Source organism: Podarcis muralis, chromosome 7 (assembly GCF_964188315.1).
Source record: "Podarcis muralis chromosome 7, rPodMur119.hap1.1, whole genome shotgun sequence".
NCBI classification, from domain to species: Eukaryota; Metazoa; Chordata; class Lepidosauria; order Squamata; family Lacertidae; genus Podarcis; species Podarcis muralis.
In genome coordinates, this window is record NC_135661.1 from 22,797,019 (window position 1) to 22,810,779 (window position 13,761).

Consider the following 13,761-nt stretch of genomic DNA (forward strand, 5'->3'; position numbering starts at 1 on the left):
TTAGGAGAATCTTGAAAAATGTGGGGCATGTCACGAGGTGGTGAGTTTGTGTTCTCCCTACTTGCCTACAATAAGGTAAAGCATTCAGATAATTCCTTAGGGGCCTGGATCCACCCCCAAACTGTGCTCTCATTTCCTGAGAGAGACTACAGAATAAAAGGGGACAGCTTTTAACAAAGGATACTCTACTCAGCTATCTCCGGTCAGGAACACCTACCCTGCCACCTGTCTGTCTGTTAGTGTCTCCATCTTAATATTAGCTTCCCTGAAATGCTTGAAACTATTATTGACCATTTCCAGTAACAACTAAACTGGACCAAACACATCAGCCAGAAGAAGTGAATGCTACATTTATTGGATCCCTTTCTGGTGCAGAGAACCATGTTGGCTCAAATACCAATACAGGCTTTTCCAGTAGCTACTGCAGCAGTCAAGTTGGTAATCAAGGAGCAGTGTGAATGCAGCCCCTTGTGTTATCTTGGTCAATGTATTTAAGGTGGTATTTTTGAGGAAAAAAGCTCTCAATTTCTTACAGCACCTTCATGACTCCCTAATATTACAATGTTCCTTTCCTTCTCTCGGCTCAAGTGTTTGAAACATTGCATAGGTTCGAGAGACACAGTCTAAATTGAGGATGCACAGGGAAGAATGGTGCATTATAAACTTATAGTCTTAAGCAACATTGTATTTCCAATAGAAAAGCAGATAATAAGCTTAGAAGGATGAGAAAGCAGCATACATGACATCTCTAGACAGTCTCACAGAATTGTTTCTTAACAACATTATATTACTAAATCGCACTTCTATGGCCACACTTGAAAAGTGGAATGACTTGTCAAAAGAGGTCCATCTCATTACTTCTCTGATGGCCCTTCTGCTGGTGTTGCATTTGGCCTGTCAAGGTATGAATCTCCCTGATTTGTTATTTGTTTTACTGTATCCTCTTTGTTTATTTTATATTTTATTGTGGGCTACAACATGCAGATTCAACTGTAAGCTTCCTTAGAAGCAAGGTAAAAAAAAGAGAGACTTTACTCAACCAACAAACAAAAATTGAAATTTCCTCCCCATGTCAGTTCTAGAAAGAGAAAACAGAACTGTCAGCGGAGATGCAGGATGGTAATAGTGTCAGATCTTGCAAACTGTCTCTCAAGCACTGTATGAAGCACATGCACCAAATCTGACTCAGCAGATTTACACCCTGAATTCCTGCAAACAGCTCAAGATGGCATACATGGTGGTACCACCCAATTTACCTCAACAACAACTGGTGAGGTAGGTTAGGCTGAGAGATCATACATGATGGCCAAAGGTTATCCAGACAACTTCATGCCTGAATAGGCAACTGAACATACACTTCAATTCAATAAAGTGTTTTGCTAGTTTGGCATTTTAACTGCTATACAAAACTGGCTCCCTGTAGCACTTAGATGTGAACCCATTACTATTTTAGATTCAGCAATGATGTGAATTGACATTTGTGCATCTAAGGCTATGTGCACACCGTGCATTTAAAGCACACACACACCCTAAAGAAGCCTGGGAACTGTGGTTTGTTAAGGATCCTGGGAATTGGAGGTCTGAGGTGGGTAAACTACAGTTTCTAGGATTTTTGGAGGGGTGTGTGTGTTTTAAATGTGTAGTGTGTGTACACAGTCACAAAAGTCAAAAAGAGGCAAATGAATTAGGAATCCAGTCAATTCTTCAAAGATTTGAACAGATTTCCACTTAAAATTAGTTTAAAATTAAACCAGCTGCAAGCAAGGGCAACCTGACTAAAAAAAGGATCCACATTCCTCAGAGTATCACAGAAGAAATAAATCATAGGAGAAAACATCAACAGACTAAAGTGGTAGATCATATAATAGCTAGGGGTGTTTATGGTTAAACAGCAATACCCCTTAAAACACATGCATGCTTGCATGCACACTCACACAATCAGCATGACTGCCTGATGCAGAGTAAAGGCCACTCCCAATCCTGAGCAGAAAGAAATCCAGGCCGTGTTTCAGTGCGGCCTCCATTTATCAAAACAACCCTGTCATGTTGAGTACCATTAACAGATAATGAAAGGAGACAAGGGATGCAGTTACAAGCAAAGCACTCAGCCTTGTACAGGCCTAAGCATGCAGCCAAGTGAGCTGACATCTGACTTTATTATAAGCATTATAATTAAATAGAATACCTAGTTTAAGTAACATTAAGGTTGTGACACAAACCAACAAAAGCTGGGGAAATTCAAAGTAAAGCTTTGACACACTGTCATTAACTCCTGCTATTTGTAGGAGAGGAGAGAAAGAGAGAGAAAGTGCATTTTTGAATAAGATAATGTGTGTGTTTGAGAGAGAAAATAACCTAAACAGGTGAACACAGATTGCTTCAACGACTGAAAAGTCACCTATAACCTTAAATACTCTGTATGCTTGATATATTTGCTCCCTGGTTTTCAAACCTAGGCTTCCTTGGAAGTTTATCAGGGGTCCCTCAACAAAGAACCTCAGTAAATGGAAGGCAAGCTTCTCTGAAAGACAGCTTGCCTATGATCAATCGTCTTCACTTGGGATATGCAGGTGATGGGAAAGCATTCAGCCTGTTCTAAGGCACATTCTCACAGTTCCCACTGGTCCACTGACACAATGAGAGGCCTGGTCAGCCTTTCACAAGATTCTAGGCCTGGTCTATACATACCTTATTCTTCTGTGGAAAAACCTCCCTGCAATTAGAAAATACCCTACGAGCTTTCTTTCTACTTTCAGGGAGTATTTTCTGGAGAGGGGGCTCTCTTACATTAAGGGAGCAATCACAAGTATAATCTCCCCCTCCCCACCTGCAATGTGAAGTCCTACTGACACTATCAAGTGGTCTTCTCCCAAGTCAGACCATTGGTCCACCCAGCTCAGCACTGCCTACACTGGTTGAGCTGGTGTATCCCAGGGAGAAGTCTTTCCCAGACTCACCTTGCACCCACCCAAAATTCTAGAACCTCATTTCATTGGAAACATCAGCTAGGTCTGGGACTTTGCTGCACATGCGCAGCACCAAGATAGAACGGATTCCCAGAAAGCGGAACATTTAAAAACCACTGGCATACATAAACACACTGCACCACATCAGTCGGGGACGGGAACCGGAGGCGGGGCGGGGGCTTGCCAAAAAGCACAGAACAGCCCACAAAAACATTCAGTGGTATGCAACCAAGGTGCTACTTTCTGCACAGAGAGCACAGAAATAACTTCTACCTTCTTGCAAGAGCTTTAATACACCTGAAGAACATCAAATGGATATATACTCCCAATATCTATTGGGTAACAGCCATTCTCAGAAATTCCTTTTGAGAGAATTAGCTCTTATCGAGGCATGCATAAATACTTCACCTAGTAGACAAACTGTGCCAAGAGGAGGAGACAGCTGCTTAAAGGCTACCAGATAAACATACTTCAGCAGGGAAAACTAATTGTAAGAGCACTTTGCCTTATCGGACAGATCACATTAGAAATGCATTATTAAAATTTACTAAGCACTTAAAAGCTGAACAGGTCACTATAGTTGGGGGGGTGCGCCCAGAAGGAAATGGAATGGGGGTGAGTAGAGAAAAGAGATCACAGCTTACAACCTCTATGGCCTTCAGAACAAATTTCACACGCTTTGTTTAGCGAACACAATTTGCACTAACTGGAGAAAGTTTGTTAAATCCATTATCAAGAACACTGGAGATGTGATCTTGACAAATGTTGTTAAAAACAGGTTTGATGTGACGCTTTGTTGCTGCACGACCTGGAATCTGACCAAGCAAACCTGCTTAACTCACACCAAACAGAGTTTAGGGATTGCCAAAAATCTACCTCCCTGCCCCCAGTTAGGTTACATCTCATTCTAACTTTTTATTAATAACTAGGGGCTGCTGCCCATGCTCAATCAGCCCACCAACCCCATCCATCCCACACCTGACTAAAAGGCCCCTGCTCACTGTTTTCGCCACTATGGTGAGCTATAGTGTATTTATATTTAAATTAAAGCAATTATCTCCAAAGTTCAGATCATGAAGCTAAGACTCCAATACTTTGGCCACCTTATGAGAAGAGAAGACTCCCTGGAAAAGACCCTGATGTTGGGAAAGATTGAGGGCACAAGGAGAAGGGGATGACAGAGGACGAGATGGTTGGACAGTGTTCTCGAAGCCACTAACATGAGTTTGACCAAACTGCGGGAGGCAGTGGAAGACAGGAGTGCCTGGCGTGAAGAGTCGGTCACAGACACGACTAAACAACAACAACATCTCCAAATTTGCACCTATACATAAAAATTACCATATGCAAATCAGTGTCCTCTTTTTCTGTGGATGCATAAGTAATCACTCTACTCTCCCCACTCCCACCCCATGGAACCTCAGAAAACTGTCTTACAACTTTTTGCCCAGACAAATTTGTAAGGGCATGTGATGTCTTATCCGGCTACTTCCCAAGCTCTAAAGTGCACAGATATTTTACATATTGGCAAGTATTATGGGGGATGATCTGCCTTTCTAAGCTAAAAATTTCCCAAGTGCCTTGCAAATAGTGAATTTTTTAAATACAAAAAATACAAAAAAAAAATCCTAGACATGCTTTCCTGTGAGTAAGCCTCACTAGACACTATGGAACTTTGCTTCTGAGAAATCACTCCCAGGATTTAGCTATATAGACATTTTATTGTGAAATCCAACAAGCCAGTTAAAAGATGTTCATTAACGACTTCCAGCTAGAGTTAATACCCCACTCAGCACATGGTTCTGCTGTAGGAAGCCATGACAGTTAAGCCAGTCTGACACAATATGAGGTTGGTACAACAGACGTGGTCTACGTTTGTTCTCCAAAATGTTGGCACCAACAATGTATTTCTTTATCCAGATAAAGTAAGCAACACTCAAAGCTTCTTTACACACATGCACTGCACATTTCTCTCCTTGAAACCTTTTTTCTGCTTTCTTATCAGTAGCCTGCTTCTGCCTCTCGCTGCGTCGAGTCATCTCAATTCTCCTTTTCAGCAGGCTGTACTTTGAAAGCTCAGCAGGTACTGACTGTGGTCTTGTCTTTTTTAATATCTCGCCACCAACTGTCACCACCACCCCGGCGCCCACAAGAAAACTGGCAGTTTTAGAATATTGCATAAGGAAGATTGCACAGGTCACAGCACCAGTAACTTAAAAATAATTTTCACTATTGTTATTTTTAATTTCAAAAGGGGAAGGAATTTGTCTCTTCAAGTCTCACTTCTAACATGGGATGCTTTGATTCCATCCCAAACTACAACTACAGAGCAAATGGTGTATGTTTCCTTTGAGCACTGTCTATGAAAACCATGAAGTTAAAAGTGAGCCTATTTAACCCCAGGATCTTCCAGGGCTGGAAAAGACCCAAACACCTCATCAGTCAGAAGTCTTAAATCTTGGCATTGGCACCTAATAATCCTCCTTGACTCCTCATGCAAAGGGCCGGTGCCAATTTCTAATTTTTTGGCAACTATGGAAAGGAGGTAGGGAGGAAGCTAAAATATTTCCAACCTTGAAATGTTCTATTATTTCTCCATGAATATGCCACCCAAAATCATAGTTAAATATGAAGTACCCAAAATGCAATATTACTTTAATATAAAAAGTAAAACTTTAGGACTAATCTCCCTCATCATAACCACAGCGTTTATATTGCTGTCTCAAGTGTTCACATAAGTATTCACGCTGTTAATTATTAAATTAATATCAAAAAATCAAAATTTTGATAATCACAAGGACCCCATATAATAGGTCAATATTATTCCCCTCTAATGATGATGATGATGATTTATCACCCACCCTTCATCCCAAGGTTCCATGGCAGGTCACAACAATTTAACATACAACCTTGAAAACGACTTACCACCACAAGAATAGAGTGGGTCCTAAAATCTGCATATCAAGTGTCAAAGGCCAGGGTAAAGATGTAAAGAGATGCATCTTCAGCACCTAGATGGCGAGCCAAGGTTGAAAGACCAGAGCTTGCTGAATAAAGGTCACCTAGTTAGTTTACGGCCTACAGTTCCTGGTTTGTGGGTTCAGTCTTAGCTACTCCACCTCACTAGCACCACACATTAACAAGCCCCATTATAGGAAATTGGCAAGTGCAAGCAACTTGCCTGCTCAAAAGCAACCTAGCAAGTGACTATTACTATTCCACACACTGAAACAGCAACTCCTTGCACGCTCCACTGCAATTGTCCATCTCCTCAAGACAGCTGGGACACTTTGTTTATCTACAGGAGCAGTGGCTGATGGGTTCCTTCTTATCCTTCCATACATCAGGCATTGGGAACCTGTGGCCCTCCAGATGTTGTTGGACTACAACTCCCATCATCCTTGACAACTGACCATGCTGACAGGGGCTGGTGGAGTACAACATCATCTGGAGGGCCACAGGTTCCCCATCCCCACTTTCCACCTACCTGAAAGAGGCAGAATCTCTGCACTGATTGCAGGGCAAGAAAATACAGTGGCTTGATTTAGACATTGCACCAGACCATAACAAAAGGGTTTAACTGCTAGAATTCTGGCTGGCCTAGTCAGGTGGGGTCATATTACAACACTTCTGAAAGAATTACATTGGCTGCTTATTCGCTTTGGGGCTCAATTCCAGGTGCTGATGCTTATCTTTCAAAGATATAAACAATTTGCAATCCAAATACCTGAAGGTGCCCCTCTTCCCATGCATTAAGATCTTCAAATGAATCCCTTCTACAAGTCCAATTCATTGGTGGCATGTGGGTTCAACAAAGAAGAACTTTTCTCTGGCGACATTCCAATTTTGGAATATCCTTTCCAGGTTGGATCAACTGGAACAGACGCTAAAATTGTTTTCTGGCAAGAGGTTTTAAGATAGGTGTGAGGAACCTTTTTCCAGTCAGAGGTCTGCATTCCCTTCTGGGAAACCTTCCAGGGGTCAGATGCAAATGGGGCAAGAAGCAAAAGTGGGTGGGGCAATTAATGCAAAGAATGCCTTTGCACAGTAGACTAGTTTCTACACTTAGCTCTCTCTATCCTCCACCCAGGCAAGCCAGAAGCATTAACAATGGCACATTACAGTCAAGCAAAAACACTCAAGGTATGATACAGGGCCAGCGAGGTGCATGACCTGGGGAGAGGGGAGAGGCAATGTGGTTTGGGGAGGGGTCTGAGGACTAGATAGAGAAGCTTGGAGGGCACCATTAGACCCCTGGGCCTGAGGTTCCCTGGCCCTGTTTTAAAACATTTTCATATGCCCAGGCATTTAAAATTGATTTTATGGCCTCTGCTTAATACAGTGGTGCCCCGCAAGACGAATGCCTCGCAAGACGAAAAACTCGCTAGACGAAAGAGTTTTCCGTTTTTTGAGTCGTTCTGCAAGACGAATTTCCCTATGGGCTTGCTTCGCAAGACGAAACGTCTTGCGAGTTCTTGCAAGTTTGTTTCCTTTTTCTTAAAGCCGCTAAGCCGTTAATAGCCGCTAAGCCGCTAATAGCCGTGCTTCGCAAGACAAAAAACTGCAAGACGAAGAGACTCGCGGAACGGATTAATTTTGTCTTGCGAGGCACCACTGTAGTTCCGTAGTTCACTTGCTACTCAAAGTTTTATTGCCAGTATGTGTTATTGGGTTATTACATTGTATTAACACCCTGGAATCAGTTTGGGTGAAGGGCAGTTTAGAAGTGGTTAAAATATATAATAAATGAAATAAATACAGAAGCTTAACCTGGTTTAGCGTAATTTCCGAAATGGAAAATAGTAGCTTGCAGCCAGCCAGAACACTAGGAATTAGAAGCCATGGTTTGAAATGGGTTTGCATATTATGGCTTGGCGTGACGTCTCCCTTGAGGAAACAGTGGCTCTGCTTCCAGAGGCCAGTGCACTGACAGCAGCGGTGACTAGCCTGAAATGTTCCAGATGCTAAGGACTACAAACTGCATCAGCTCCAAGCAGCACAGTCAACAGTCAGGAATGACGCGAGTTGTATTTCATAACACCTGGAGGGCACAATGTTAAGCTACAGCTGAGAATGAATGCTGAGCATTTGGAAAACAAAAAGAGAGGAGCTCCAAAATGGCATGATCTGAACCTGTGTGTGTGAGAGAGAGGGGGGGGGAGGGAGAGAGAGAGAGAGAGAGAGAGAGAGAGAGAGAGAGAGAGAGAGATTTGGTCTAGACTTGGGAGAAAGTAGTGGACCTGTTATCTAACAGCCTGGTAAGATATCCCAGGATCAGAAATAGCCCCTTTTCCTTGTCACCTGTGGCAAATAAAAATTACTTCTAGTTAAAGAGGTAGAACAGTTTTTGCACATTGGAAGAGAAGGGCAAATAGCAGTGTCAAATATGAGACAAAAAGCTTCATGTCAGCCATATATACTGATGCCAATGAGATGTGCATACACAGATCTGCTCAGCAACTCCCTAAACACAATTTTGTTTAAGGTAAACTTAACAAAACACAAACATAAAGAGCTGGAATGTTCAAGTCATTTAATTTCAAAAAATGGCACCAAGACCTTCAAACAGAACTAGCCTGTTCTGAACCTTGCAGACAAATGAAAACATTTAGACACAAACATTTGTCAAGGCAAAATTGTTAATAAATGCTTGTGTAAACTACCATGGAAGGTAGTTTAAGCCAGTGCTTTATTTAGGCTGGCTGTTCTTTTAGCTAGCCTAAATAAAACACCAGCTACTGAAAAAGATGAACTCTTTCTTCCATGGATCCATCCTTCTACAGCTAACATAAAAAGGCTGTTCAAAAAGGCTGCCATTAGTTAAAATCTTACACAGTGCAAGTGAGTTTAAAACACAGAGGTCAGAAGACCTAAAGCAGATTCTTTCCCTCACATGCACCACAGGCTTTTGCAATGGTCTAAATCAAGCCAATTTTAAACAATAAAAGCCACCCTGCCCTCTCCACTACGCTCTTAAGCGTACGTTAAACGCTTGTGAATGGAAAATATGATACCTCTATCAACAGCCTGCGGTATGTTTAAACTATTATAATGTAAAGCATGCTTATTCTCACAAAAAAGCTAGCGGAAATGACTACCAAATGCTTCCTTTACAATCTCTCCAGAATAGGGCAGATTCTTTTAACTGGGGAGCACAGGGATGTGGGAGGTGGGAGGGGGAGAAGAGATTTTCCTGACATCCTGAATGTTAGCAGACTCTGCGCAAAACAGATGATATCCCTAGGAAAGAAAACTTTTGCTATGAATTCATCATCTTTTATGAGAGGCACACAGCAAAAAGGTAGAAAAACAGTTCTTCACATTTTTAGTGCGCTAATCATTTTTATGTTCAAGAGATTTGTTTTTTTTCTTTATGGGGGGAGGAATCAAGCGGCCTTTTAAAAGGAAAGTGACAATAACCACAGGAAGTGACCGTAGCTATAATAGTCTTTCCCTCAAGAGGGCCTGATAAACTTTTTTTTAAAAAAAAAGAAAAAAGAAAGAAAAGAACAGGAAGTCTGCAGCATAATGATGAAAAAAAATTAACAGACCAGAAGGACCAAGCTACAGAGCAGTTGCAGATACAAGTCCAAAGGGAAAGAGGCAGCCAAAAGGTGGTGGCGCTCACACATGGAATCTATGAGATCTGCCCAAAGGAGGGGGAGAGAAATGCCACCCTGTATTTCAAATGTATACCTGGGGATGGAACTAATCAAATGCTCATTTCAGTTGAGCTCAATGATTGGAAAGAAGTCATACATTTTTTTCTTTCTCCCTCTCTGGCCCGCTTGGAATACACTAAACACAGACCATGGTAACAGAGTGCAAAGGAGTGAGTGTGTGCAGAAGTGGTATAGCCCACCTGCACACATTTATTGATCATCTGCAGTTATGCAAGAGACACTGCTAATTTGAAGCCATGGCTGCCAAACGCTGAAAGGATGCCTTCCAAGACAAAAGACAAGGTGAGATGGTGGGGAGAAGCACCCTCTCCGCATCAAACACAGGTCCCAAAGCAACCAAATTTGGAGGAGAGACCACAGCTCAGTGGTACACCACATCTGCTTTGCTTGCAGGCCCCAGGTTTAATCCCCAGCATCTCCAGGGAAAAGGATCAGGTAGAAAGTGACAGGAAATACTTCTCTTTGCCTGAGGCCCAGGAGAGCTGCTGCAGGTCAGAGAAAACAATACAGGAAAGAATGGGTGAATAGTCTGGCCTGGCATAAAGACAGCTTCCCATGTTCTCAATAATAAATAAAGTAAAAATAATTTAGACATTTTAAAATAAAATACAACAAAAACACAGATCAGATCTCTGTATTTATATCCGGTCACCCGACTTTTAAAAGTTATCAATAATAATAAGATAACTCAGACCCAAACAAAGCTATGTACAACTGAAAATGTTATTGTTTTGCCAGGGAACACAAAACAACCACCAGGAATGTACACCAAGGAGGCTCAAAAGCTCCAATTCTTGGCTCAGTCTCAATGGTTTGGGGTATGTTACTTGTTGGTAAAAGGAAGAATAGCAACCCATGCACAAGGTTGTTGGGAAGAGAAACAGCATGTCGTACCATTCTTTGTACACATTAATGAAATACCCACCCACCACATTTAACTTCCAAGTGGTTGGTTGAGCAACCACACAGGTATGGCCCTCCCCCAATACCTATTTTGTGTCTGCTGTGTCTACCACATACTTAATGCAGAAGGCTGCTTATGCCAGATCATAAACAGGTTCCAGTTTGCCGCAGATTCAAGAGCCAATGACACAAGCCAGCTGCCGTCCACCTGCCCAGATGAGAAGATGCTTACCCCATCCCCTTGGTTCACAACAGCAGCAATAGGACCAGGGGAAGAACAAAGTGACCGCAATCTCTTCTTCCAGAACCCACACATTTTGCACTAAGCCAACCCATTACCTGACAACTGGATCACTGACAGACACCTTGGAACCTGCTGTCGGGCAGAAAAGGCAGGATATAAATATTCCAAATTAATAAAACAAGACAAACATATAGACACTAAACTCCTAAAGAGCAACTCAAACATCTTCTTTGCAGTAGTGTTCCCTTAATCTCATTGCAAGGACAAATCTTCTACTCATACAAGAATTTTCTGCCCTGCACTCAGCAAGCCCCCAGATTCTAGCCTGTTCTTTTCCTGCACAGGAAGTCAAGAACAAATGTATCTTCAATGAATGACTTCACACACACTCAAGCAGTAACCCAAGTCAACCTGTTCTTACCAAGTGCACTTGGGCACATCACTGTAAAATGTGCAGGCATTATTTTTGCTCAGATTGGTGCACCACATGTTATGCTATGACATCATTTCCCCACCCCAAAATCAAATAAAGGGAAGAGTTAAGCTACATGCATACAGTGGTACCTCTGGTTAAGAACTTAATTCATTCCAGAGATCCGTTCTTAACCTGAAACTGTTCTTAACCTGAAGCACCACTTTAGCTAATGGGGCCTCCTGCTGCCGCCGCATCGCTCGAACAAAATTTCTGTTCTCATCCTGAAGCAAAGTTCTTAACCCAAGGTACTATTTCTGGGTTAGCGGAGTCTGTAACCTGAAGCATCTGTAACCTGAAGTGTCTGTAACTCGAGGTACCACTGTATCTACTTCCTCTCTCCCATTCCAATGGTAACACATGACTACATGGGGGGGGGGGGGGTCGGGTCCAGCAGAGCTATTTGAGGGAGCTCAAGTAGGTGAGCTGTTGGGGGTAGGAGGCGACAAGCAGAGTACCCTAAGTCAAAACCATTCTTAAAAAATTAGTCCATTTACAAAAATAATGTCTTAATAACTACAAGATAGTTAAAGTGAGGCACTGACACAACATTGTTTTTTTTTTTTGTTTTTTTTTAGTAAAATCATAATGCTTTGGACCAAGTCTGCCTCACATGTTCTCATGAGTAATGTAGCTGGCACAAATTGTGTAAATAAAGCTTCACATTTTGGAAAACACTGCATTACAGTTCCCCAGACACTTTCCTTCAAATCTTTTCAGAATGAGAGTTTGGCATCAAAAGGAATCTCTGATCTTCTGTTTATTTCTCTCTTCTCATTGAGAGTGAAGGGAAGCTATGCATTAAGATGTGGCAGAAGAGAGCACTGCAAATCTGCTACTTAGGAGGCAAAATCCTTCCTTCATAGCTAGACAAATTCCAGTATCTGACAGCAGTACAGTGGGGATGGATTTATACAATTTGTGTGCATAGCTGTCCTGCAATTGGTAACCTGACTTCAGAGTGAAAACATCTCTTTAAAACTCGCACCATCTTTCCATTGGAACCGGTATTAGAAACTGGGATAGAAAAGCTAGGAGCCAAATGGCTCCCAAGACATGGGTTGTGGGGCACCAAAACAGAATGTCTAGTCGCCATTGGGTGGGGGGGCAAATTGGCAACATTTTTTATTTATTATTTTGATAAACATGAACTAATACGTAATTCACACAAGAGACACATTCTTGTGATCACATTTTTTATCAGAAATTGTTAATACATGTTTAATTTGGTGTTTACAATAAAAATAGTGGTACCATACTTCAGTTTTCAAAACACTCTACTCTTTATTGTTAAACTCCTTTACATATTGTCTGTGCTTAACATATACTTTGAGGCTTCAAAGCATATACACTACAGTAATCCCAGAGTGTCAGTCAGGTGCAAAAAATGGCACCCAGACTTTTTGAGGTCCTCGCAAATGGAGAGGCTTTGGGTGCAAAATGCACCTGGCACCTTGCTAATTTTGAACCCTGATTGGAACACATTAATAGTTTTCCCTTCCTTGAAAAGTTGTTGACTAATGCTTGCTCCATGTCACTATAGTGCTGTCAGCACAACTAAAAGGCCTTAGTACCACAAGAGTTAGCAACCTGACAACAAAATAGCATTAGCTCACAGATGGGGGAAAAGAAGGCATCTATTGCCAACTGCCAATTCTTCATGAATTCTTGATGTAAAGGTAGAATAAACTGCTCTGATGTCATGAGCTAAGGCTACACTGCTTCAGAACAGCAGCAAAAGGCTGGGTAGGAGAAAGAGAAAACCTCAGAAGAGACCAACCCATGAAGAGGCCTGTGGTGATACTTTAGGAAGGTCCATAGGTCAGCTCAGAATAACTAGCTGCACACCTGGCTTGCCAGTAGTACATGTGAAAAGGCTCTAGGAGTCTTAGTAGACAACAGGATTAACATGAGTCAACAGTGTGATGCAGCAGCACAGAAAGCTAATGCTATTCTAAGTTGCATCAACAGAATCACAGTATCCAAATCAAGGGAAATAATAGTTCTGCCTTGATGAGGCCAAACCTAGATAACTGTGTCCACTTCTGGGCAGGACAGTTTACTGTCACATGGAGGTTGGAGCATATACTACACTTGATCTTAGCCAAAAGGCCGAGAAGCGATGGTTGGAGCAAGCTTGTTTTCTCCTGCTCCAGAGGGTAGACCCCGAACCAATGAATTCACATAGCAAGAAAGGAGACTGCAACTAAACATCAGGAAGAACTTTCTAACAGTAAGAACTGTTTGACAGTGGAATGAACTCTATCAGAATGTGATGGACTCTTCTTCACTGGAGGTTCTTAAGCAGAGGTTGGATGGCCATCTGTCATAGATGCTTTAGTGGAGATTCCTGCATTGCAGGGGGTTGGACTAGATGACCTTCGAGGTACCTTCCAACTCTACAAGTCTATGATTCTAAGTATTGCATGTACAAGCTCTCAGGCTAAATTCCCAATATTTCCAATTTAAAGGATCTTGGGAAGCAAGTTGATC

General features: G+C 42.0%; 1 protein-coding gene and 1 pseudogene across 12 annotated transcripts in view; both read right to left on the reverse strand.

The window, feature by feature from the left end:
- Positions 1-13,761, reverse strand: part of RERE (arginine-glutamic acid dipeptide repeats) — a 346,045-nt gene that overhangs the window by 280,440 nt on the left and 51,844 nt on the right. The window lies entirely within an intron of this gene.
- LOC144328621 (U2 spliceosomal RNA) lies at positions 13,186-13,392 on the reverse strand (annotated as a pseudogene).